We start from the raw sequence: 26,473 nt of genomic DNA, 5'->3' as shown, positions 1-26,473 counted from the left end.
CTAACCCTAACCCTAACCCTAACCCTAACCCTAACCCTAACCCTAACCCTAACCCTAACCCTAACCCTAACCCTAACCCTAACCCTAACCCTAACCCTAACCCTAACCCTAACCCTAACCCTAACCCTAACCCTAACCCTAACCCTAACCCTAACCCTAACCCTAACCCTAACCCTAACCCTAACCCTAACCCTAACCCTAACCCTAACCCTAACCCTAACCCTAACCCTAACCCTAACCCTAACCCTAACCCTAACCCTAACCCTAACCCTAACCCTAACCCTAACCCTAACCCTAACCCTAACCCTAACCCTAACCCTAACCCTAACCCTAACCCTAACCCTAACCCTAACCCTAACCCTAACCCTAACCCTAACCCTAACCCTAACCCTAACCCTAACCCTAACCCTAACCCTAACCCTAACCCTAACCCTAACCCTAACCCTAACCCTAACCCTAACCCTAACCCTAACCCTAACCCTAACCCTAACCCTAACCCTAACCCTAACCCTAACCCTAACCCTAACCCTAACCCTAACCCTAACCCTAACCCTAACCCTAACCCTAACCCTAACCCTAACCCTAACCCTAACCCTAACCCTAACCCTAACCCTAACCCTAACCCTAACCCTAACCCTAACCCTAACCCTAACCCTAACCCTAACCCTAACCCTAACCCTAACCCTAACCCTAACCCTAACCCTAACCCTAACCCTAACCCTAACCCTAACCCTAACCCTAACCCTAACCCTAACCCTAACCCTAACCCTAACCCTAACCCTAACCCTAACCCTAACCCTAACCCTAACCCTAACCCTAACCCTAACCCGAACCCTAACCCTAACCCTAACCCTAACCCTAACCCTAACCCTAACCCTAACCCTAACCCTAACCCTAACCCTAACCCTAACCCTAACCCTAACCCTAACCCTAACCCTAACCCTAACCCTAACCCTAACCCTAACCCTAACCCTAACCCTAACCCTAACCCTAACCCTAACCCTAACCCTAACCCTAACCCTAACCCTAACCCTAACCCTAACCCTAACCCTAACCCTAACCCTAACCCTAACCCTAACCCTAACCCTAACCCTAACCCTAACCCTAACCCTAACCCTAACCCTAACCCTAACCCTAACCCTAACCCTAACCCTAACCCTAACCCTAACCCTAACCCTAACCCTAACCCTAACCCTAACCCTAACCCTAACCCTAACCCTAACCCTAACCCTAACCCTAACCCTAACCCTAACCCTAACCCTAACCCTAACCCTAACCCTAACCCTAACCCTAACCCTAACCCTAACCCTAACCCTAACCCTAACCCTAACCCTAACCCTAACCCTAACCCTAACCCTAACCCTAACCCTAACCCTAACCCTAACCCTAACCCTAACCCTAACCCTAACCCTAACCCTAACCCTAACCCTAACCCTAACCCTAACCCTAACCCTAACCCTAACCCTAACCCTAACCCTAACCCTAACCCTAACCCTAACCCTAACCCTAACCCTAACCCTAACCCTAACCCTAACCCTAACCCTAACCCTAACCCTAACCCTAACCCTAACCCTAACCCTAACCCTAACCCTAACCCTAACCCTAACCCTAACCCTAACCCTAACCCTAACCCTAACCCTAACCCTAACCCTAACCCTAACCCTAACCCTAACCCTAACCCTAACCCTAACCCTAACCCTAACCCTAACCCTAACCCTAACCCTAACCCTAACCCTAACCCTAACCCTAACCCTAACCCTAACCCTAACCCTAACCCTAACCCTAACCCTAACCCTAACCCTAACCCTAACCCTAACCCTAACCCTAACCCTAACCCTAACCCTAACCCTAACCCTAACCCTAACCCTAACCCTAACCCTAACCCTAACCCTAACCCTAACCCTAACCCTAACCCTAACCCTAACCCTAACCCTAACCCTAACCCTAACCCTAACCCTAACCCTAACCCTAACCCTAACCCTAACCCTAACCCTAACCCTAACCCTAACCCTAACCCTAACCCTAACCCTAACCCTAACCCTAACCCTAACCCTAACCCTAACCCTAACCCTAACCCTAACCCTAACCCTAACCCTAACCCTAACCCTAACCCTAACCCTAACCCTAACCCTAACCCTAACCCTAACCCTAACCCTAACCCTAACCCTAACCCTAACCCTAACCCTAACCCTAACCCTAACCCTAACCCTAACCCTAACCCTAACCCTAACCCTAACCCTAACCCTAACCCTAACCCTAACCCTAACCCTAACCCTAACCCTAACCCTAACCCTAACCCTAACCCTAACCCTAACCCTAACCCTAACCCTAACCCTAACCCTAACCCTAACCCTAACCCTAACCCTAACCCTAACCCTAACCCTAACCCTAACCCTAACCCTAACCCTAACCCTAACCCTAACCCTAACCCTAACCCTAACCCTAACCCTAACCCTAACCCTAACCCTAACCCTAACCCTAACCCTAACCCTAACCCTACCCTAACCCTAACCCTAACCCTAACCCTAACCCTAACCCTAACCCTAACCCTAACCCTAACCCTAACCCTAACCCTAACCCTAACCCTAACCCTAACCCTAACCCTAACCCTAACCCTAACCCTAACCCTAACCCTAACCCTAACCCTAACCCTAACCCTAACCCTAACCCTAACCCTAACCCTAACCCTAACCCTAACCCTAACCCTAACCCTAACCCTAACCCTAACCCTAACCCTAACCCTAACCCTAACCCTAACCCTAACCCTAACCCTAACCCTAACCCTAACCCTAACCCTAACCCTAACCCTAACCCTAACCCTAACCCTAACCCTAACCCTAACCCTAACCCTAACCCTAACCCTAACCCTAACCCTAACCCTAACCCTAACCCTAACCCTAACCCTAACCCTAACCCTAACCCTAACCCTAACCCTAACCCTAACCCTAACCCTAACCCTAACCCTAACCCTAACCCTAACCCTAACCCTAACCCTAACCCTAACCCTAACCCTAACCCTAACCCTAACCCTAACCCTAACCCTAACCCTAACCCTAACCCTAACCCTAACCCTAACCCTAACCCTAACCCTAACCCTAACCCTAACCCTAACCCTAACCCTAACCCTAACCCTAACCCTAACCCTAACCCTAACCCTAACCCTAACCCTAACCCTAACCCTAACCCTAACCCTAACCCTAACCCTAACCCTAACCCTAACCCTAACCCTAACCCTAACCCTAACCCTAACCCTAACCCTAACCCTAACCCTAACCCTAACCCTAACCCTAACCCTAACCCTAACCCTAACCCTAACCCTAACCCTAACCCTAACCCTAACCCTAACCCTAACCCTAACCCTAACCCTAACCCTAACCCTAACCCTAACCCTAACCCTAACCCTAACCCTAACCCTAACCCTAACCCTAACCCTAACCCTAACCCTAACCCTAACCCTAACCCTAACCCTAACCCTAACCCTAACCCTAACCCTAACCCTAACCCTAACCCTAACCCTAACCCTAACCCTAACCCTAACCCTAACCCTAACCCTAACCCTAACCCTAACCCTAACCCTAACCCTAACCCTAACCCTAACCCTAACCCTAACCCTAACCCTAACCCTAACCCTAACCCTAACCCTAACCCTAACCCTAACCCTAACCCTAACCCTAACCCTAACCCTAACCCTAACCCTAACCCTAACCCTAACCCTAACCCTAACCCTAACCCTAACCCTAACCCTAACCCTAACCCTAACCCTAACCCTAACCCTAACCCTAACCCTAACCCTAACCCTAACCCTAACCCTAACCCTAACCCTAACCCTAACCCTAACCCTAACCCTAACCCTAACCCTAACCCTAACCCTAACCCTAACCCTAACCCTAACCCTAACCCTAACCCTAACCCTAACCCTAACCCTAACCCTAACCCTAACCCTAACCCTAACCCTAACCCTAACCCTAACCCTAACCCTAACCCTAACCCTAACCCTAACCCTAACCCTAACCCTAACCCTAACCCTAACCCTAACCCTAACCCTAACCCTAACCCTAACCCTAACCCTAACCCTAACCCTAACCCTAACCCTAACCCTAACCCTAACCCTAACCCTAACCCTAACCCTAACCCTAACCCTAACCCTAACCCTAACCCTAACCCTAACCCTAACCCTAACCCTAACCCTAACCCTAACCCTAACCCTAACCCTAACCCTAACCCTAACCCTAACCCTAACCCTAACCCTAACCCTAACCCTAACCCTAACCCTAACCCTAACCCTAACCCTAACCCTAACCCTAACCCTAACCCTAACCCTAACCCTAACCCTAACCCTAACCCTAACCCTAACCCTAACCCTAACCCTAACCCTAACCCTAACCCTAACCCTAACCCTAACCCTAACCCTAACCCTAACCCTAACCCTAACCCTAACCCTAACCCTAACCCTAACCCTAACCCTAACCCTAACCCTAACCCTAACCCTAACCCTAACCCTAACCCTAACCCTAACCCTAACCCTAACCCTAACCCTAACCCTAACCCTAACCCTAACCCTAACCCTAACCCTAACCCTAACCCTAACCCTAACCCTAACCCTAACCCTAACCCTAACCCTAACCCTAACCCTAACCCTAACCCTAACCCTAACCCTAACCCTAACCCTAACCCTAACCCTAACCCTAACCCTAACCCTAACCCTAACCCTAACCCTAACCCTAACCCTAACCCTAACCCTAACCCTAACCCTAACCCTAACCCTAACCCTAACCCTAACCCTAACCCTAACCCTAACCCTAACCCTAACCCTAACCCTAACCCTAACCCTAACCCTAACCCTAACCCTAACCCTAACCCTAACCCTAACCCTAACCCTAACCCTAACCCTAACCCTAACCCTAACCCTAACCCTAACCCTAACCCTAACCCTAACCCTAACCCTAACCCTAACCCTAACCCTAACCCTAACCCTAACCCTAACCCTAACCCTAACCCTAACCCTAACCCTAACCCTAACCCTAACCCTAACCCTAACCCTAACCCTAACCCTAACCCTAACCCTAACCCTAACCCTAACCCTAACCCTAACCCTAACCCTAACCCTAACCCTAACCCTAACCCTAACCCTAACCCTAACCCTAACCCTAACCCTAACCCTAACCCTAACCCTAACCCTAACCCTAACCCTAACCCTAACCCTAACCCTAACCCTAACCCTAACCCTAACCCTAACCCTAACCCTAACCCTAACCCTAACCCTAACCCTAACCCTAACCCTAACCCTAACCCTAACCCTAACCCTAACCCTAACCCTAACCCTAACCCTAACCCTAACCCTAACCCTAACCCTAACCCTAACCCTAACCCTAACCCTAACCCTAACCCTAACCCTAACCCTAACCCTAACCCTAACCCTAACCCTAACCCTAACCCTAACCCTAACCCTAACCCTAACCCTAACCCTAACCCTAACCCTAACCCTAACCCTAACCCTAACCCTAACCCTAACCCTAACCCTAACCCTAACCCTAACCCTAACCCTAACCCTAACCCTAACCCTAACCCTAACCCTAACCCTAACCCTAACCCTAACCCTAACCCTAACCCTAACCCTAACCCTAACCCTAACCCTAACCCTAACCCTAACCCTAACCCTAACCCTAACCCTAACCCTAACCCTAACCCTAACCCTAACCCTAACCCTAACCCTAACCCTAACCCTAACCCTAACCCTAACCCTAACCCTAACCCTAACCCTAACCCTAACCCTAACCCTAACCCTAACCCTAACCCTAACCCTAACCCTAACCCTAACCCTAACCCTAACCCTAACCCTAACCCTAACCCTAACCCTAACCCTAACCCTAACCCTAACCCTAACCCTAACCCTAACCCTAACCCTAACCCTAACCCTAACCCTAACCCTAACCCTAACCCTAACCCTAACCCTAACCCTAACCCTAACCCTAACCCTAACCCTAACCCTAACCCTAACCCTAACCCTAACCCTAACCCTAACCCTAACCCTAACCCTAACCCTAACCCTAACCCTAACCCTAACCCTAACCCTAACCCTAACCCTAACCCTAACCCTAACCCTAACCCTAACCCTAACCCTAACCCTAACCCTAACCCTAACCCTAACCCTAACCCTAACCCTAACCCTAACCCTAACCCTAACCCTAACCCTAACCCTAACCCTAACCCTAACCCTAACCCTAACCCTAACCCTAACCCTAACCCTAACCCTAACCCTAACCCTAACCCTAACCCTAACCCTAACCCTAACCCTAACCCTAACCCTAACCCTAACCCTAACCCTAACCCTAACCCTAACCCTAACCCTAACCCTAACCCTAACCCTAACCCTAACCCTAACCCTAACCCTAACCCTAACCCTAACCCTAACCCTAACCCTAACCCTAACCCTAACCCTAACCCTAACCCTAACCCTAACCCTAACCCTAACCCTAACCCTAACCCTAACCCTAACCTAACCCTAACCCTAACCCTAACCCTAACCCTAACCCTAACCCTAACCCTAACCCTAACCCTAACCCTAACCCTAACCCTAACCCTAACCCTAACCCTAACCCTAACCCTAACCCTAACCCTAACCCTAACCCTAACCCTAACCCTAACCCTAACCCTAACCCTAACCCTAACCCTAACCCTAACCCTAACCCTAACCCTAACCCTAACCCTAACCCTAACCCTAACCCTAACCCTAACCCTAACCCTAACCCTAACCCTAACCCTAACCCTAACCCTAACCCTAACCCTAACCCTAACCCTAACCCTAACCCTAACCCTAACCCTAACCCTAACCCTAACCCTAACCCTAACCCTAACCCTAACCCTAACCCTAACCCTAACCCTAACCCTAACCCTAACCCTAACCCTAACCCTAACCCTAACCCTAACCCTAACCCTAACCCTAACCCTAACCCTAACCCTAACCCTAACCCTAACCCTAACCCTAACCCTAACCCTAACCCTAACCCTAACCCTAACCCTAACCCTAACCCTAACCCTAACCCTAACCCTAACCCTAACCCTAACCCTAACCCTAACCCTAACCCTAACCCTAACCCTAACCCTAACCCTAACCCTAACCCTAACCCTAACCCTAACCCTAACCCTAACCCTAACCCTAACCCTAACCCTAACCCTAACCCTAACCCTAACCCTAACCCTAACCCTAACCCTAACCCTAACCCTAACCCTAACCCTAACCCTAACCCTAACCCTAACCCTAACCCTAACCCTAACCCTAACCCTAACCCTAACCCTAACCCTAACCCTAACCCTAACCCTAACCCTAACCCTAACCCTAACCCTAACCCTAACCCTAACCCTAACCCTAACCCTAACCCTAACCCTAACCCTAACCCTAACCCTAACCCTAACCCTAACCCTAACCCTAACCCTAACCCTAACCCTAACCCTAACCCTAACCCTAACCCTAACCCTAACCCTAACCCTAACCCTAACCCTAACCCTAACCCTAACCCTAACCCTAACCCTAACCCTAACCCTAACCCTAACCCTAACCCTAACCCTAACCCTAACCCTAACCCTAACCCTAACCCTAACCCTAACCCTAACCCTAACCCTAACCCTAACCCTAACCCTAACCCTAACCCTAACCCTAACCCTAACCCTAACCCTAACCCTAACCCTAACCCTAACCCTAACCCTAACCCTAACCCTAACCCTAACCCTAACCCTAACCCTAACCCTAACCCTAACCCTAACCCTAACCCTAACCCTAACCCTAACCCTAACCCTAACCCTAACCCTAACCCTAACCCTAACCCTAACCCTAACCCTAACCCTAACCCTAACCCTAACCCTAACCCTAACCCTAACCCTAACCCTAACCCTAACCCTAACCCTAACCCTAACCCTAACCCTAACCCTAACCCTAACCCTAACCCTAACCCTAACCCTAACCCTAACCCTAACCCTAACCCTAACCCTAACCCTAACCCTAACCCTAACCCTAACCCTAACCCTAACCCTAACCCTAACCCTAACCCTAACCCTAACCCTAACCCTAACCCTAACCCTAACCCTAACCCTAACCCTAACCCTAACCCTAACCCTAACCCTAACCCTAACCCTAACCCTAACCCTAACCCTAACCCTAACCCTAACCCTAACCCTAACCCTAACCCTAACCCTAACCCTAACCCTAACCCTAACCCTAACCCTAACCCTAACCCTAACCCTAACCCTAACCCTAACCCTAACCCTAACCCTAACCCTAACCCTAACCCTAACCCTAACCCTAACCCTAACCCTAACCCTAACCCTAACCCTAACCCTAACCCTAACCCTAACCCTAACCCTAACCCTAACCCTAACCCTAACCCTAACCCTAACCCTAACCCTAACCCTAACCCTAACCCTAACCCTAACCCTAACCCTAACCCTAACCCTAACCCTAACCCTAACCCTAACCCTAACCCTAACCCTAACCCTAACCCTAACCCTAACCCTAACCCTAACCCTAACCCTAACCCTAACCCTAACCCTAACCCTAACCCTAACCCTAACCCTAACCCTAACCCTAACCCTAACCCTAACCCTAACCCTAACCCTAACCCTAACCCTAACCCTAACCCTAACCCTAACCCTAACCCTAACCCTAACCCTAACCCTAACCCTAACCCTAACCCTAACCCTAACCCTAACCCTAACCCTAACCCTAACCCTAACCCTAACCCTAACCCTAACCCTAACCCTAACCCTAACCCTAACCCTAACCCTAACCCTAACCCTAACCCTAACCCTAACCCTAACCCTAACCCTAACCCTAACCCTAACCCTAACCCTAACCCTAACCCTAACCCTAACCCTAACCCTAACCCTAACCCTAACCCTAACCCTAACCCTAACCCTAACCCTAACCCCTAACCCTAACCCCTAACCCCTAACCCCTAACCCCTAACCCCTAACCCCTAACCCCTAACCCCTAACCCCTAACCCCAACCCTAGAAAATGGCGGCCGCCGTGACATCATGATGAGTCATCAAGATGGCGGCGCCCATGCGGTCACGTGGTACAGAACCAAGATGGCGGGCCCCATGAGGTCATGTGACTGGGGAGCCAAGATGGCTGCCCCCATGGTGTCATGTGACTCAGATCCAAGATGGCCGCCCTTGTGATGTCATCCAAGATGGCGGCCCTCTGGTGGTCACGTGGTGTCGTACAAGATGGCGGCGCCCATGCAGTCACGTGATCGATGTTCCAAGATGGCTGCTCCCATGGTGTCATGTGACTCAAGTTCAAGATGGCCACCCTTGTGATGTCATCCAAGATGGCGGCGCCCAGTAGGTCACGTGATCAGAGAACCAAGATGGCGGCGCCCATGCAGTCATGTGACCCGGGACCAACATGGCGGCGGTCACCTGATTGGATAAACCAATATGGCGGACCCTGTGATGTCATCCAAGATGGCGGCCTCCTAGTGGTCATGTGGTGCCGTAGAAGATGGCGGCGCCCAGGGGGTCACGTGCTGTGGGAAGCAAGATGGCGGCCGCCAGGGGTCACGTGACCTGAGAGACAAGATGGCGGTGAGTGCTCTGTGATGTCATTTATGGCAAAATGGCGGCCGCGGGGGTGACGTCATTTATGGCAACAAGATGGCGGGCGCGGGGGGGTCACGTGGTGTACGGGGACAAAATGGCGGCCGTGCCGGGTGACGTCATTTGGGACAAAATGGCGGCCGCCGGGACCGGGATTTTTTTCTTGGTTTCGGGGGGGTTTTGCGGGGTTTTTGTGGGTCGTGCGTGGCCGGAATGGCGTTCCGGTTCGCGGGGGGCCGGTGGCGGCGCGCGCGGGGGTCTGGGGGGCGCGGGGTGGGTGGTGCTGTTTCGATCGGGTGTCTGGCGTGGACGCCTGTGCACTGGGGTCCTTTCTGGGGCGGGTCGCGCTGATGACGTCATCGGGGGCGTGCCGCGGGTGCAGTACCGATAAGCAGACGGCAGGGGGCGCTGTGCGTGCAGTACTGGCTGGCAAACGCGAGGTGGCGCTGTGGGTGCAGTACCGGCCGGCAAACACCAGGTGGCGCTGTGGGTGCAGTACCGGCCGGCAAACACCAGGTGGCGCTGTGAATGCAGTACTTGGGAGTAAACGGCAGGTGGCGCTGTGAATGCACTGTCTATGGGTGGGTGGCATGGGGTGGGGGCTGGATGGGGTGTGTATGTGGGTGGGGACTAGTGATTAGTATTGATGGGTGACAGGTGGGATCCCTCTATACTGTATATAGTAAAAAGAAGAAAAACTATATGTCCGGTGCAGCAGTAGGAAATTTCAGGCTCCCGGGGAGTAAATGGTTTGCTTTTTTAAATTATTTTGTTTCTTTTACTCCCAGGGAGCCTGAAAGTTTCTACTGCTGCTTTTTTAAACTAAAGCTAGAAAGGAAAACAAAACTTAACAAGAGAAGGAGGGAGAAAAGAGAGAGAAGCAGAGAGAGAGAGAAAGAGGAGAGAGAAAAGAGAGAGAAGCAGGGAGAGAGAAAGAGAGAGAAAAGAGAGAGAGAAGCAGGGAGAGAGAAAGAGGAGAGAGAAAAGAGAGAGAAGCAGGGAGAGAGAAGAGAGAGAAAAGAGAGAGAGAAAGAAGCAAGGAGAAAAGACAGAGAAACAAAAAGAGAAAAGAGAGAGAAGCAGAGAGAAAAGGGAGAGAGAAGCAGAGAGAAAAGAGAGAAACAAAGAGAAAAGGGAGACAGAAAAGACTTGGAAAACAGAAGGAGAGAGGAAAAGACAGAGAGAGAAGAGGAGAGAACAGGGACAAAGACAGAGAAAGAAGAGGAGAGAACAGGGACAAAGACAGAGAAAGAAGAGGAGAGAACAGAGACAGAGTGAGACAGAGAGAGAGGGAGAGGACACAGAGAGAGAGGGAGAAAGGGAGAAGAGACAGAAAGGAAAAGACAGAGAAGCAACAAGAAGACAGAAGAAAATAAAACAGGAAGACAAAGTGAGACAGGAAAAGGAGGGTGGGAGAACTGAAGAAGGACAGGACTTAGAGGGAAAAGAAAGTGCTTAGGATTAGAGTGAAAGTGAAAACTGAGGGGTGGGGTGAAAAAGGAAAAGACTAAGAGGAAAAAAAACCACAATCAGGAAAAGGAGAACACGGAGAGAAAAAGAAGCAAGAAGACTGAGATTGACAGTGATAAAGAAAACAGAAACAAAGGGTTAGAGATAGATGGAAGTTAAGTTAGAAATAGAACAGTAAAGTAAGGAGCAAGAGGAAGGAATACAGTGGAAAGAAATGACAAAACCGCACCAAAAAAAGAGAGGAGCCAGGGTGGGGGAAGGAAGGGCAGGGGGTATCTTTATTAAGGGTGACTCAACTTTATTAAAAGAATGTTTTTATTTATACATCAGCAAAATACATGGAAACAGTGTATACAAATGCAAGTGCAGATACAATCCATAGACACGCTGGTAAAAGTCTAGTTTACATACAGAGCAATACAGGGCAATGCAGCATCTAAAGCAAATGCAATACAGAGCAATACAGGGCAATGCAGCAGCTAAAGCAAATGCAATACAGAGCAATACAGACCAATACAGAGCAATACAACAAAATACAGCATTTAATGCAAATGCAATACAGAGCAATACACATATTAACACAAAGTGATGATGACCTTTTTCTATTTTCATTACAGGTTGATTTATTGTTACAGGACACCCAAAACAACAAAAGCACACAAAAAACAACAACACTCATCTACCATTAACACCCCCTTCACATTACACACAAATTCACCATCACTGCCATCACAACTGCTAAATTACATCCCAGCAATCATTGCTCCTCAGGAACGTGGTTCCCGGGAGCCTCAAAAAATATCCTCCTGCCTGACAAAACCCCGGTCCCTGGACGGTCCGCGCCCAAACTTTGGCGATGAACATCGCCTCGCTGACCGACCGGGACCCGGGAAAAAAAAACCCAGCCGGGGGGGAAAAAAAAAAAACCCCCCGGCTGGGGATTTTTTATTCTAAATTTAAAAATGAGTTGAAAAACCTGAAAAGCAAAAGTCATACAAGGTTACAACCCTAGAACCCTTCAACACGCACACACTTCCTTCAGCTTACACACAAACCCACACTAAATCGGACCTCGACCGCTCTGCTAACCCCCGGCACGCACTCACGCCCCTCCTCGGGAACTTGGTTCCCAGGAGCCCCCGAAAAAATCCTCCTGCCTGACGAAAACCCCGGTCCCTGGACGGTCCGCGCCCAAACTTTGGCGATGAACGTCGCCTCGCTGACCGACCGGGACCCGGGAAAAAAAAACCCAGCCGGGGGGGGGAAAAAAAAAAAAACCCCCCGGCTGGGGATTTTTTATTCTAAATTTAAAAATGAGTTGAAAAACCTGAAAAGCAAAAGTCACACACACAAGGTTAAATCCAGTCACCATGCGCTCACACACACAGACAGACACATGCTGTCACTCACGCTCTTCCCACTTACGGGCTTGGTGTGGCCCTTACTCGAGACGCTGAAGAACGCGGTTCCACGCTTCTTCTGGCTGCCGCTCCTTGACGTCAAATGGTAGATTCTGGGGAAATCGGTAGCCTCGGGGACCTGTGAGACGACAGGAAGCGGTCAATGAGTGGCTATCTGACAGCTAGGACTTGTCCCTGCTCTGACCAATAAATTTTCTACCCAAAACCCCATTAAAGACAAATGAACAGTAAAGTTTTTATAACTCTTCTACCTAACTGTGACTACATGCCAGGGCAGGGCACCTCCAAGCATAAGTGGTACAGTGTAAGTACATACAGTATAAACCAGCATAGGCACACACAGTGTAAGTACATACAGTATAAGTACATACAGTATAAACCAGCATAGGCACACGCAATATAAGTACATACAGTATAAGCCAACATAGGTACACACAGCATAAGTACATACAGTACAAGTACATACAGTATAAACCAGCATAGGCACACACAATATAAGTACATACAGTATAAGCCAACGTAGGTACATGCAATGTAAGCCAGGACTTGAGATAGCTCTCTGGAAGATTAATTCTTGAACCCTGTACCCTTTGAGAAGATGGAACCTATAGAACTCCTGCAGTCACGTGAGGAGGGTGTAAGACGCTCCCTCGGGAAGTCCAAGAGAATGGCGTGGAAAAAAAGGCACTACCAAAGCCGGTAGCGAGAAGGAAGACGGATGAGAACATCTTGTCCCTTTGAGACATTCCTGTCTCAAAGAGTAAAAATGTAAAGATGCCGGAATAAGGGATATCCGGAAAGGAACGTGACTAGAATATGGCCTACGTGGCACGGAATAGTGCCGATAAAGCGTCGAGACGTAACAAGGGCCTATAACGTGGAAGACGACGGACACGGACTACATAACACAGACACGGACAACATAACATAGACACAGATGACATAACACAGAGATGAGTCGCAACTGCCTGGCACTGTCCCCTTAGGGACCCGAGATTCCTAGTGCAAGGTGAGCCAGAGGCTGATGATGCCAAAGGAAAGGAAGCCCTAGGACGAGAGCACGTGATGATGAAACGGAACTCGTCAAAAGAAGTTAGTGCCACAGCAGTTAAGAGGATGCTCGAGAGGCTCGGCGAGCCTAGAGAAGGAAGCCGACTGCCGGGTGATCGTGGCCGTAGCTCCGGACGTGAAGGCGAGCTCCTCGGGGGAAAGATCCCTGACGACGTCGAGTCGAGGGAGGCGGACGACGCAAAGTACGCGAAGATGTGGAGATGGGTCGGAACTGCCCTGCCCGGCAAAGGCTCTGGCGAGGCTGAGGGGAAACCCTCTCCCTTTACTTCCAGAGAGCCTGCCCCGCTACAGACCTCTCCGCTAAGCTGACATCAAATTGCCTCCTGTGATGCTATTCCCCTTCTCCCAACCACTGGCCCCGACACTTAGCTTTTGGAAGAGGAGCGGACAAAATCCATCCTCGGTCGGACGTGGACGTTGAGATGCTCTCCGTGTGTGCCTCGGTGCTGCCGTTTCCAAGCTTGGGCTACGAGCCTCCTCAGGGTACCTAAGGCAAAACAGAAAACCTGACTATTGCCCTCAAAAACAGTAATCCCCGGGACTCCTCTGCACCACTGCCCCGGCTCACCTCAAATCTTGATTTGACTCCGAAGGGTGCCCGGAAGATACCTGCAAAGAGAAAAGGGACACGCTTAGCATGCTGCTGTGTAACGCTCACCTATGGGTCAGCCTGCCTAAACTCCGACTCACCTGCCCTCCTCTGTTCCTTGGCGTGCCTAGGCAGCGACAGCACCTGCAAAGAAACAAAGCAGAAAAGCATGCTGACATACTGTGAAAACACAACCTCCCAAATCTGACAAGGATGCCACACCGATACCTTAAGCTCTCACCCACCTGGCATAGGCATGCTCGGCCAGGAGAGATGGCAAGAGGACCACCTAAAATAAAAAAACAAGAGGAGATGCTTAGAGCTGCACCAAAACTGAGACCTCAGCCATAACAACTGCTTCTGAACACTATTCAATGCACACCTCACCCACTCAGCCTTGACTGCTGCTCTCGGCCTTGACTTCCTAAAAAGAGAGACAAAGAAAAATGCTGTAACGGCAACCATTTATGCTTCCTCTGCAGAGAAAAACATTGACTCACCTGCTTGGGGCAATCCCCGCACCCGGGATGGGGGGCTCTGCCCTGGATTTTGTCCTTCTGCATCTAAAAGAAAGTTAGGACAAAAGTCAAAGGGCTGCAGGATAACTTAAGAGCTCCAGATATCTTGTGTCCATCTACAAATCCCACCTAGAGTCCAACTACACCCCACATTACAAACTTCAAGTCCACAGGACTTCTCCTATTGCACCAGGCTATGCGGCAGGGCAGAGCAGCTCCGGCACAAATGTGTGCAGACACCCGTGACACGGGACAGACGGGACGTGACAGACAACGGGGACACAACACGGACAGAAATCCCCTGGCAAGGAAAATGGCTGCGAGGACTGAGAGAATGCAAAAGGAGATGACCGAGGGGAGACCGATGGTGAGCTGATGAGGCTCAGAGAAACCTGGAGGAAGAAGATGCTAACCGAATTATTTATTCCAAGAACTGCAAAGATGGATGCCTGAGAATCCTACGGCCAGAAGCCTCTACCTGCCCTCACCTTCTCACAAGTCCTAGTCCGCCATAATGGATCCTGGCGGGGCAGAGCTGTCCATACAGCTCAGAACAAGACCTGAAAAGACATCTGACCGGATGCTTCTAAAGAGACAAGAGAGTCTGATGCCTGTCTGAGCTCCTGAGTCCAAAGTTCTATGGCCTGGGTGCCAGGCCGAGGAATGCAGAGAACACAGATGCTAACAATGATGCCAGGGTTTCTGACAGGCCCCTCCAAGGCCTAAGGTAAAGGACATGACATATCCAAACAACACATAAAACACAAAAGACAAGCGACACGATACACACCGGGACTGCTCTGCCCTGCTCACCTCAGCACTGTGATCAAAAGTCAGGCTTTGCTTTTATGGGGCCTAAGGGGTTGCTTCATGGACACCCCCCCACCTCCAAAGTGGACTGAAAAACCCCTCCCAGTAATTCCCAAACCAGCACCCTGCTTTCATCCCCTCTGTGGGTCGTGGCCCTCTACTTATCTCTCGCACATCTGGGGATGCCGGTCTCGGGTGCGAAGAAAGGCCACCTCGCCAGCCGGCAAGGTCCTGCTGGCACCGCGCTGGTGTCTCTTAGACAGCTGTATTAAAGAAAACCAAACATCAGTGCCCAATGTTGGCAGCCCCTCGGCCAAAACCCCACAAGTCTGCTACTCACCGTGCTCCTAAGAACGCTCAGCTGCTCGGGCCGCACACTTCGGGCATGCTCAGACACCGAGGCCGTCATCACAGGGGGTGCCTGGGCTAAGAGGAGATGAGGTGATTTGGCATGGCTCAAACCTGAGGGGACCCTCGCTCCTCCTCCCTACTTCCCTACTCACTGCAACTCCTTGGCAGCTGCTGAAGGCCACCTGGATGGCACCTTTAAATAGAAGAGTTCAGGGCTTCATCACCAGGTCCTGTAACGCGTCCACAGGGCTCGCATGTGCAGGGAACCTGGTGCATCGGCCGGCTGGTGACGGGGGCTCGACAGGCTCCGAGTGGATTGCCTAAAGCACAAAAAAGAGAATGGAAGCTTAGAGCAGCACCAGAAACTGAGAGCTGAGCAATAACAACTACTTCTCTCCACTGCTCACCTTGACTGCTGGTATCCAGATTTACTTCCTAAAAAGAAAGACAAAGAACAGAGCTGTAACTCAGTCATCATTTACACTTCTGCTGCAGAGACAAATGGTGCCTCACCTGCTCGGGGGAAACCACTCACCCAGGATGGGGCCTGCTGGCACATATTTAATCCATCTGAATCTGAAAAAAAAGTTAGGACAAGAGTCAAGCTGTTGCAGGATAACTTAAGAGCTCCAGATATCTTGTGTCCATCTACAAATCCCACCTAGAGTCCAACTACACCCCACATTACAAACTTCAAGTCCACAGGACTTCTCCTATTGCACCAGGCTATGCGGCAGGGCAGAGCAGCTCCGGCACAAATGTGTGCAGACACCCGTGACACGGGACAGACGGGACGTGACAGACAACGGGGACACAACACGAACAGAAATCCCCTGGCAAGGAAAATGGCTGCGAGGACTGAGAGAATGCAAAAGGAGATGACCGAGGGGAGACCGATGGTGAGCTGATGAGGCTCAGAGAAACCTGGAGGAAGAAGATGCTAACCGAATGATTTATTCCAAGAACTGCAAAGATGGATGCCTGAGAATCCTACGGCCAGAAGCCTCTACCTGCCCTCACCGTTCTTCAAGTCCTAGTCCGCCATAATGGATCCTGGCGGGGCAGAGCTGTCCATACAGCTCAGAACAAGACCTGAAAAGACATCCGACCGGATGCTTCTAAAGAGACAAGAGAGTCTGATGCCTGTCTGAGCTCCTGAGTCCAAAGTTCTATGGCCTGGGTGCCAGGCCGAGGAATGCAGAGAACACAGATGCTAACAATGATGCCAGGGTTTCTGACAGGCCCCTCCAAGGCCTAAGGTAAAGGACATGACATATCCAAACAACACATAAAACACAAAAGACAAGCGACACGATACACACCGGGACTGCTCTGCCCTGCTCACCTCAGCACTGTGATCTAAAGTCAGGCTTTGCTTTTATGGGGCCTAAGGGGCCGCTTCATGGACACCCCCATCTCCAAAGGAGACTCAAAAATCCCTCCCGGTGGGTCCCTACCCTGCGCCCCGCTTTCATCCGCTCTGTGGGTTGTAGCCCTCTACTTATCTCTCGGACATCTGGGGATGCAGGTCCGTGTCAGGTGCAAAAGAAGGCAGCCTCAACATCTGGGAAGTTCCTGCTGGCACTGTTGTTCAGCAACTCCCTGTTGTTTCTTAGTCAGCTACATGAAAGAAATGCAAATATTAATGCATGATCAATGCAGCACACTGGCCAAAACCCAACAATTCTGCCACTCACCGTTCTCCTAAGAATGCCCGGCTCCTGGGGCCGCACTCCGAGGCTGATGAAAAAACAGGAACGGATGCTTAGAGTTGCACCGGAAAGTGAGACTGGAGCAATAACAACTGCTTCTGTACCCTACTCAATGCTCACCTTGCCCACCTCACCTTGACTGCTGATATCCAGCTTTACTTCCTGAAAAGAAAAAGAACAGAGCTGTAACAGAGTCACACTTGACACTCCCCCTGCAGAGACAAACGGTGACTGACCTGCTCGGGGGAACCTCCTCACCCGGCATGGGTGGATGGATTTTGCCCTGGATTTTATCCTTCTGCATCTGAAAGAAAGTGAGGACAAAAGTCAAAGGGCTGCGGGATAACTTCACAGCTCCAAACATCTTCTGTCTATTTAGGAATATCATCTAGAGTCTGACAGCACCCCACAAACTGCAAGTCCCTGGGACTTGTCCTGTTGCAGCAGGCTATGCAGCAGGGCAGGGCAGAGCGGCTCCGGCACAAATATGTGCGGACACCCGTGACACGGAACGTGACAAACAGGGGGACAAACAACACAACACATCAGGCTTGTGGTGAGGGTCTTGAGGGGAAAAGGCAAAAGGGACCCCAAAGACACACTAGGTAACACGGTACACCGGACAACACGACGGGGACCGGAACTGTTCTGCGCTGCCCACCTGAAAGCTGCCATCAAAAGTAGAGCCTCTCCCTCTAGCTCTCCTAAGAGGCCCCTTGGAGGAGATTACTTTTCCCACTGCTAATTTTTAAATCTGTCCCAGGAACTCCCAACCCAGTACTCTCCCATCATCCCATCTCCAGGCCGTGGCCCTGACTTATCTTTTGGATGATCCGTGATGAGGATCCACATGGCACCTGAAATGAGTCTGCCTCGGAGGGCCCCGTGATCGCCTGTTAGCCTCTCGGTCAGCTACAATAAAGAAAACCAAAACCAAAGTATGAGTACAGAGTTATGTGGGCCAAATCCCAGCGAGTCAGCTACTTGCCCTCACCTGAGTGTGCCTGGCTCCTTCAGGCTCCAGCTTCATCCTGATTCCAAGGCTGTGGCTGTTATTATGAGTGGCACCTGGGTAAGAGAAAGGCAAAGTTAAATGGCATTCCTGTGAGTGCAGTGGATGACCTTGTGTGCTGCAAGACGCGTGAATGCCTCGGCTCGGCTTCTAAAAGGCCTGGGGGGGGGGGCTCAAATAAACACCCTTTCTCACCCTGCTGCCTTCAAAACCACCCCCCCAACAATAACTCCTAACCGGATACCCGCTCACCCTCCCTCTCCTAGTCACAATCCTCAACTCACCTGAAGCCTCAATCTCAAACATCATCTTGGACACTGGGCAGATTCCCAGATTCCTCTTGTGACATGATGAATCTGCTGAAAAAAGCATTGTAGTTAACACAACCTGGAGCCTCTGGAAGCTGTGCTCTTCCTAAAAAAAATACAAAACAAAATAAGAACAAAACAGGAAATTACAAATGCACTTTACCACCCCTAAACACAAAACCCAAAATTGTGAACTTAAATACTCCCTGTATTCCAGGCTGTTTTCTTCACAGTATCTTCAAAGCCTCTGTTGCTTTAGATGCCCAGAAACACCTACTGAAAACAAGCTGAGATATGCTGAAAGAGCCTCTTGACTGAAATGAGAAGAGAGCTCTTATCCTAGGACATCCCAGAGAGGGAATGAACCCCCTCAGCAAAAGCTGGGGTTAATATACCCCTGATGGTGCCCGCCTCTCGTTCCCATGGCACCCAGGAAAAGGGAGGGGGCTGATCCCACTGGGCATAAAAGCCCTCAGAGAAGCTACAGCTGTTTGGCTCCTCTGACTCAAATTCAAGGGGAGCAAAGGGCTTGTTATAGAAGAAAACTCTTCTGAAAAATAACAGCACTTTCTTTTTTGCAACAACTACTTGGAGTAAATGGGCAGGAAACTGGTAAGAAATAAAACTTTCTGTTTAGGCAGCATAACTAGATAAATTGGCTTATTTGCTGTGACCTTACATAATTATTCCTTAGTGGCTATTAAGTAGTACTTCATGTGTGACTGAGCCCGGTGGAGAAGAATGCTTATGATATGAATCGTCTAAGTCTCCTTGGGACCTCTAATTAGGCCTATCTACATTATAAGTCAAAATAAGAAAAATAAAAGCTTCCCAGGCAGTGTAAGGGTTAAGTGCATGCCCGGCTCACCCTGCTCTGAGATACTTGGTCCTATGGCACAGAAAGAAGGGCCCTGAAATGTAGTTTTAAACCCTTAAAATGCTGAAAAAGGCAGAGCTTCCTTCCAGTGCACCCCTTAAAAAGAGGAAATGGGGCAGCTACCTCTACTGAAACTAATGCAATGGCAAATAAATAGCTTCTACCCTTTAATTTACTCTCCTTAAGTACTGGGAAAAGAAGGGTTTTCCTCACTTTAAATCTCTCCAGTGATGAAAAAAGAGGGATTTTTTCCCTCAGTTCAAATTCTTATGCAGGGATAGCTGGGCTTCTCCCTCAATTTAGGCCTCAGGACAACAAAAAGGGGGCGGCTACCCTTAATTCAAACCCATAAGAAACATTGTCAAGGTTTTCCCCTTCTACTTAAACTGGGGAATAATCGAAAATGAGGACTCCCTGTCAATTAACACCCCTAACAGCACAGAAAAGGCAGGGATTCTTTCAACTGAGACCATTAAAATTGCAGGGGAAGCAGAGTCCCTCCCAGTTTGAACACAAAAAATAAAGGAAAAGGAAGCTTTTTCCCTTTTTTCTAAAACCTTTTTCTCCTAATAACCCCTCTCCTTTCTGGGAGTGCTGTGGAGGGTCTGGGGGCTCTGGGGAGGGACTGGCACAGTAAAAGGGGAAAGTTGAAAGCTCTCTCCTGGAACCCCAAATGCTGCCTGGCCTGCTCAGATGCTGCCCCTTGGCAAAAGGGCTCTTCCCTTGGCATTTTCTCAAAGTGATGCTCCGTGCCCGGGTGGGTCTGGCTGCTCCCTAGTCCGTGCTGGATGCTCCGACCATAGTTCCTGGAGGGACCCTTGGGATGCCCCTGTTAGCCCCTCTAGACTAGCAGCTCCCTGTGCGGGTGTGCCTGGGTAACCCTCTGAAAGCAGCTGGTCACACGGGGGGCTGCTAGACCTCGGAGTGGGCTTGAGGTGAAGAAAGGTCCTGTGAGGAGTTCCTTCCCCTGCACAGACCTTCGTCTGCCCCTTAAACCATGCGCTGCCAGACTTTCCTTTCCAAGGAAACTAACGGTCTTTCCTCTCTGTGTGCCCGTGGCCGAAACTGCGATTCGGCCTCCAAAACCGCAGAGAACGATTTCTCACGGACCGCGGCTGCCGACACCGAGAACTCTTGCCGCCCTTGGAGTGCCGCGTGCCTCCTGCGAATGGACGTCGACGCGCAGCGGGGGTGAGTTTGGCTTTACGGGGAAGAGGGCCGGCGCAGGATTTCTCCGGGAGCAAAGCTGCCCCCGCCGAGAGCTCGGGCTGCCCTGGCAGTGCCGAGCTCCTCCTGCAAACTGGCATCGGGAGACGCAGGGGGTGAGATTTCTGTGCAGAAGTTCTCCCAGACCAAAGCTGACAGCATCTAACCCTAACCACAACAACTTAGCTGGGTCTAAAACTTACAACCTTCGGACTGGCAGCGTGGGACCCGACCCGCTGTGCCGCCGCTGGCCCCTTGCTAAAGCATTCCACTGCAGTCCTAAAACTCTGCCTTTTCTGAGGGTGTTTTCTCTGACCCTGACCATAATCCTCCAAATATGCTAAAGACTCATAAAATGGCTTTGAAAAAGCCCCAACAATACCCTAAGTAGTCCGAGAAAAGTCCCTTCCAAAATCTCCTAAATGCCTTTAAAAGTCCTGAAAAAAAAGCCTCACAAAGACATGCTCAGTCTCCGAACTCTACCTCTTGCTGTCTGGCCCACAGATGTCGTCCCTACCTTTTTGCAGTGGGTCTGTTGTCCTCTAAGGGTTCTGTCATTGTCCTGCTGTGTGAGGGTTGCTGTCTGGTCTCGCTGTTAGGGTTGCTGCATTGTGCTGCTGTTGGGGGAAAAGGCTGTTTTCAGGGGGGCTGCTTCGGCTGAGGTTAGGGCTGGGGTGAGGGGTGGTACAGCTGTACCATGCACCCCTGATCTCCACTGGACTGTCCAGCCCTCAAGCCCTCTCCCTTTACCCCTCAACTGGTCCCTCTGCCCCCCCCTCAGCTCCTGTGTGTCACCCTTGACCCCTCTCCTTTGCCCCTCAGCCCCCAGCTTCTCTGTGTCACCCTACAGCTGCCCCTGCCACCCTCAGCATCTCTGTGTGTCACCCGCTGTCCCCTCTCCCTCTTCCTCCCTCAGCTCCCAGCCTCTGTCACCCTCAAGCCCCCACAGTGCCCCTCAAGCTGCCCCTCAGCCTCTATGTGTTGTGCCATGAAAAGACCCTAAAAAAACCTAAAAATTCCCTGAAAACCTCCTGATCTTCAAAATGTCCTAAAAACTCCATGAAAACCTAAAAATAGCCTCAGAATGCTGTTAGAATACACTGGAAATATCTTACTTTTAAAAAACCCCTAAAAATCCCCAAAGAACCTTTAGAAATTCCTAAATATACCCCTAATAGTCCAAAAAGAGCTCAAAAAATACCCCAAAAATCCTTAAAATGCCCTGATAAGACCCTAAAAAAGCCTAAAAATTTCCTCAAAAACCCTAAAAATACCCTAGCCCTAAAAAGTTCTCCACATACCCTCAATAGTCCTAAAAAACCCCCAAGAACACCCAAATCCCCCCCCAAACAATTCTTAAAAGTACTAAGAAAGCCCTTAAAATACCCTAACAAAATCTTTTAAAAGCCCTGAAAAAGCCCTAAAAGTATCCTAAACGTTACCAGAAATTTCCTGGAAAACTCCTCCAAAAAAGCCCTAAAACATCCTTTTAAAGCCATGAGAAAAACCCTAAAAAAAACCCTAAAAAACTGCTCAGCCCCCAACTCCTACCTGTCACTCTCTAGACCACAAACATCATTGCTACCTTTTCATTACGGTTGCTGCCTGCAGCTGCTGGGAGAGTTCTGGGGCTGTCCCAGCGTTGGGGTTACTGCCTTGTGCTGCTGTTGGGGAAAACTGGGGTCCTAGGGGCGCTCTTTAGGGTGACCTTGGGGTTGGGTTGAGGGCTGCTGCACCTGTACCCTAACCCTACCTGGTACCCTGTGTCCTTTGTACCCCTAACCCTCGGTGTGAGCTCTCCATCTGTCAAGCCTCCCCCTCCTTGCCCCTCAGCCCGCAATGTCTGCGTGCCACCCCGAGAACTCTGACATTGTCCCTTGGCCCCCTGGCCTCCACCGTGCACTCTCCACCTGGTTAGGGGTGGTTATTAGGGTAAGGTTAGGGGTGGTGTGAGCGCTGGTTCACCTGTCACCCTCAAGCAGCCCCCACTTTGCCCCTCAAGGCATCTGCTCCCCCTCACCCTTTTCTTGTCACCCTCAAGCTCCCCGCTCTCAGCATCTCTGTGCCACCCTGGAGCCCCCCAGTTGCTCCTAAAGCCCCCTTCTGCCTCTCAGCTCCCCCCATCCTCTGTGTCACCCTCCAGCCCCCTCCCCTCAGCCCGCAGCCCCTTGTGACACCCTGCAGCCCACAGACGTTGTCCCTGCCTGTCTCGCCTGGGTGTTGTCCTGCTGCGAGAGCTGCGCCGTCCTCCAAGGGTTCGGGCTTCTGCATGCTGCTGGAGGGGACTCACGGGTGGGCGGTGGGTGAAGTAACGGATGGAGCGGGAAGTGTGGTGAGACGGGTTAAGGGCGGAGTGAGGGATGGAGCAAGGGCGGGCTGGAAAATAGAGTAGGGTTAGGAGCGGAGAAGGGGACGCAGCAGTAGGGGGCTGAGGTGAGGAGGTGAGTGTTAGGAGGAGGCGTAACTCCGTAACTCCAAGACCGAGTCTGCAGCCAACGAGAACTCTGAGTGATCTGGGAGCAGTGAACGTCTTTGGCAAACTGATGTAAGGAAACTGGGGTGATGAGTTTTGTTTCCCGTGGAAAAGGGGTGGCATTTGTGTCCGTGGGCCTGCACCCTGCCCAGGACCTTTGATCTCGAGTGGGCTGCCACCTCCTAAAATTCCAAACATCGCAGGTGAGACAGGGGGTTGCAAATTTTACTTGGGGTAGAAACTGGATTTAGCTGAAGTCTGCTGGTGAAACTTGTGTAGTCTGTTAATCGGTGTGCTTACAAAAAGGCCTGCAGAGAGAAAAAAGGAAGTTCGAGGATTCTGTGGGAAAAAGAGAATCTGGGTTACGACCGAGTGCGCAGCCTCGTCCCTGTGTGAGTAAAAGTTTGAGGTTTTGCCGGCAGCATCGCCGAGTGCTGAGGGGTCCCCTGGTCGATAGGGCAACTCGGGAGGGTTTGCTTCAGGCTTTGCTTGTGAAAGGTGTGAGAAAAGCAAGCAGCTCTGAAGCAGATGAGCCCCCTCTTGCCTGTTGAAGTGTTGGATAAATCAAAGATAAACCTCAAGGTCCCTTCCCACCCAAACCATTCCGTGATTCTTTGCCCTGGAGGCAAGGGTGCACCTGTCACCGCATTTCTCTTCACAGAGAAAAGCAAGGCACAATTCTTCCCAAGAATATTTCTGGGATTCACGTTCTCTGAACCTCAGAGGAAGTAAAATCAATTCTTATCTCATTTACTTGTGCCTGTGTTTGTGCCGAAGTAGAATGCAGCGTGGAGATTGTTTACCCAAAGTGATGGTGTTTTGTTTCCTTGGCCTGTCAGGGCCAAGTGTGTGTGCGTGTCGGGTCTGTTGGGTGATGGTCATGAGTTGTGTGCAGGGTTGAGTACTTGGCAGATTCGGTTTAGTTGTAATGTAATATAGTATAATAAAGCAATTAATTAGCCTTCTGATAAGGCAGAATGCAGATTGGAAATATTTGCACATATGATATTAAAGGACATGTGAACCACCTTTCTGTGAGACAAAGACACAAGACTTGGCCCATCCTTAACTTAGGACACAGCTAAAAAATAATAGATAAAATAATTTTTAACCTATTTTTGAAGAACTCTCTAAAACTAATGGCAGATGATATAGCTATTTTATCTGGCAAGCTTCCGTGCAAAATTTCCTGCTGATGCTGGCTCGGACAGATGGAGATTTGGGAGGAGGGGGAAGAACAAAGTGCCACGGGGCTTTATTGGATGAGCCTTGAAAGGTTTCTGCAAGCTTCTATTGCAAGGTTGATGAACTTTGTGTTTGTTAACTGCAGTTTTGCTCAGTGTTTTAACCCTGCTTTATCTCCTGTGGTCCAGATGACACATTCACACATCTTTAGAAAATTCAGTGGGATGCTCTTCAAACAACATGTGACTTTGCACCAGTGAGGGCAGAAACTTGATGGTTTTACCTCAATCTATAGTTTTTCAATATTGCTATAGAAAGTGCTTTTCTGTGAAATGTCTACTTTGGTTAGATCATGCAAATTTAGTGCTGGCTGCTACTTCCATAAGATGAAGAGTAAGAATAACTCAGGAATGTTTCATCATTTGTCTCTGCACTGGTCAGAAATGGTAATTTGAGCTCAAATCTACAGAAATTTAGCAAAAGAAGTTGGACACTCAGAGGATAAAAATAGAAAAAATGCATTGGAAGGATTTTTCCTGCTAGTGAGTGAGTTTCTACCTGTAGGAGCATCGGGGGGTAGCACGGTCGGGACGGATGGAGATGAGAAGTCATATTGCTATAAGCTGGGTGATATGGGGTAACCTTTAAATGAGGGCCGTCTTCTCCTAAGAAATGAAAGAAGTAACAGGTATCCATAGTTAATGAGCCTAGGATTTCTAGCTCTTGAAGGTCAGATTTATCAGCTTTAGAATTATCAATATAAGTTTGGTGTTTCCGGCTGGGAGTTGGAGATACGTGATGATCATCATATGGCCAACATTTATCAGGAGTAACATTATCAAGACCCTTTGGGAAAGGTACTCCAACTAGACAGGTTGAAAAAGGTTTGTCAGGGCTTGTGTCAGATAGACGGATGGTATCGGAGCCTGCAGACCTGGCTAAAGCAACCCAGACATTAGTCTTTGGTTGATTTACAGGTAAAGCTTCTGTTTGTGCTGCCTGTGCGACTGCTTGCGCTGTTTGAGCTGTAAGAGCCCTTTCAATTTTTTCTCCTAGAGTTTTTCCAAGTTCATTTGCCTGGATAATTGCCACTTGCTGTGGACTCCCAATTTTGTTACAGGCATCTATCATTTCAGGCACTGTGGGTTTTTCTTTTCCTAGGGATTTGATAACTCTTTTACATTGTGCATTGCCATTATTTTCAATAATGTCCCGTATCATTATTGGGCAAGCTATATCATCGCCGCATTGTCTTTCTGCTCCTTGCGTTACCCGCCCCACAAATGTGGTAAATGGTTCAGACAAGTCTTGCCTAATCATATTATAGGCTTTTTCAAAACTTCTTGCAGGCTGAATTTGCAAAAAGACTCTGCGAGCCATCTTTTTAATGTCATCTAACGCTGTTTTGGGTAAATTCACTCGATTATCACTCTGATCATCAGGAGGGTCACCAGTCAGCTTAGACATGACAAGGGTACGAAGGTCTGCATCGGTACTTTGTCTATAAGTGGCTAGTACCCCTGTAAGCAGTCTTTTCCATTTGAGTTCCCATAGCATATATTGTGAGTCTGTGAGAATTATACTAGCAAGATTTTTACAGTCATTTGGGGTGAGTGTACGTCCTTCCAGGACTATCCTTTTCAGCAGTTGCTTAAAATATGGGGAGCAGATACAACCGTCCCTTATTGCTTTTCGCAATTCTTTTATCTAATGAGGTGGGATAGCCACCCGTGTTCTAGGACAAGCGGCTTGCTCGCTGAATGGCACAGGCATAGCTAGAGGATTTAGACTTTCTTCTTTGCAAATCTGGCCTCTGACTTCATCCTAGTCTGTTAGTTGAAAATTATCAAAATATTTTTGTCAGTTTTCTAATT

At 49.8% G+C, this 26,473-nt stretch overlaps 3 long non-coding RNA genes across 3 annotated transcripts; all 3 read right to left on the bottom strand.

The window, feature by feature from the left end:
• Window positions 1-11,363: 11,363 nt before the first annotated feature.
• Window positions 11,364-14,270, bottom strand: LOC118695523 (uncharacterized). Its single transcript, XR_004981535.2, has 3 exons — window positions 14,249-14,270; window positions 14,127-14,167; window positions 11,364-14,045 (listed from the first exon to the last, which is right to left on the bottom strand). It is a non-coding gene; the product is annotated as an uncharacterized LOC118695523 (long non-coding RNA).
• Window positions 14,271-14,389: 119 nt separating this feature from the next.
• Window positions 14,390-16,833, bottom strand: LOC118695525 (uncharacterized). Its single transcript, XR_004981537.2, has 7 exons — window positions 16,340-16,833; window positions 16,234-16,261; window positions 15,979-16,146; window positions 15,816-15,901; window positions 14,648-15,738; window positions 14,530-14,571; window positions 14,390-14,436 (listed from the first exon to the last, which is right to left on the bottom strand). It is a non-coding gene; the product is annotated as an uncharacterized LOC118695525 (long non-coding RNA).
• Window positions 16,834-16,885: 52 nt separating this feature from the next.
• Window positions 16,886-21,527, bottom strand: LOC118695527 (uncharacterized). Its single transcript, XR_004981539.2, has 7 exons — window positions 21,459-21,527; window positions 18,835-18,906; window positions 18,533-18,606; window positions 17,775-18,450; window positions 17,659-17,700; window positions 17,524-17,566; window positions 16,886-17,446 (listed from the first exon to the last, which is right to left on the bottom strand). It is a non-coding gene; the product is annotated as an uncharacterized LOC118695527 (long non-coding RNA).
• Between the last annotated feature and the right edge of the window lie 4,946 nt (window positions 21,528-26,473).

The sequence above is a fragment of the Molothrus ater genome, chromosome 24, assembly GCF_012460135.2.
Source record: "Molothrus ater isolate BHLD 08-10-18 breed brown headed cowbird chromosome 24, BPBGC_Mater_1.1, whole genome shotgun sequence".
NCBI lineage: Eukaryota > Metazoa > Chordata > Aves > Passeriformes > Icteridae > Molothrus > Molothrus ater.
This window is presented reverse-complemented; position numbering and strand designations above follow the sequence as displayed.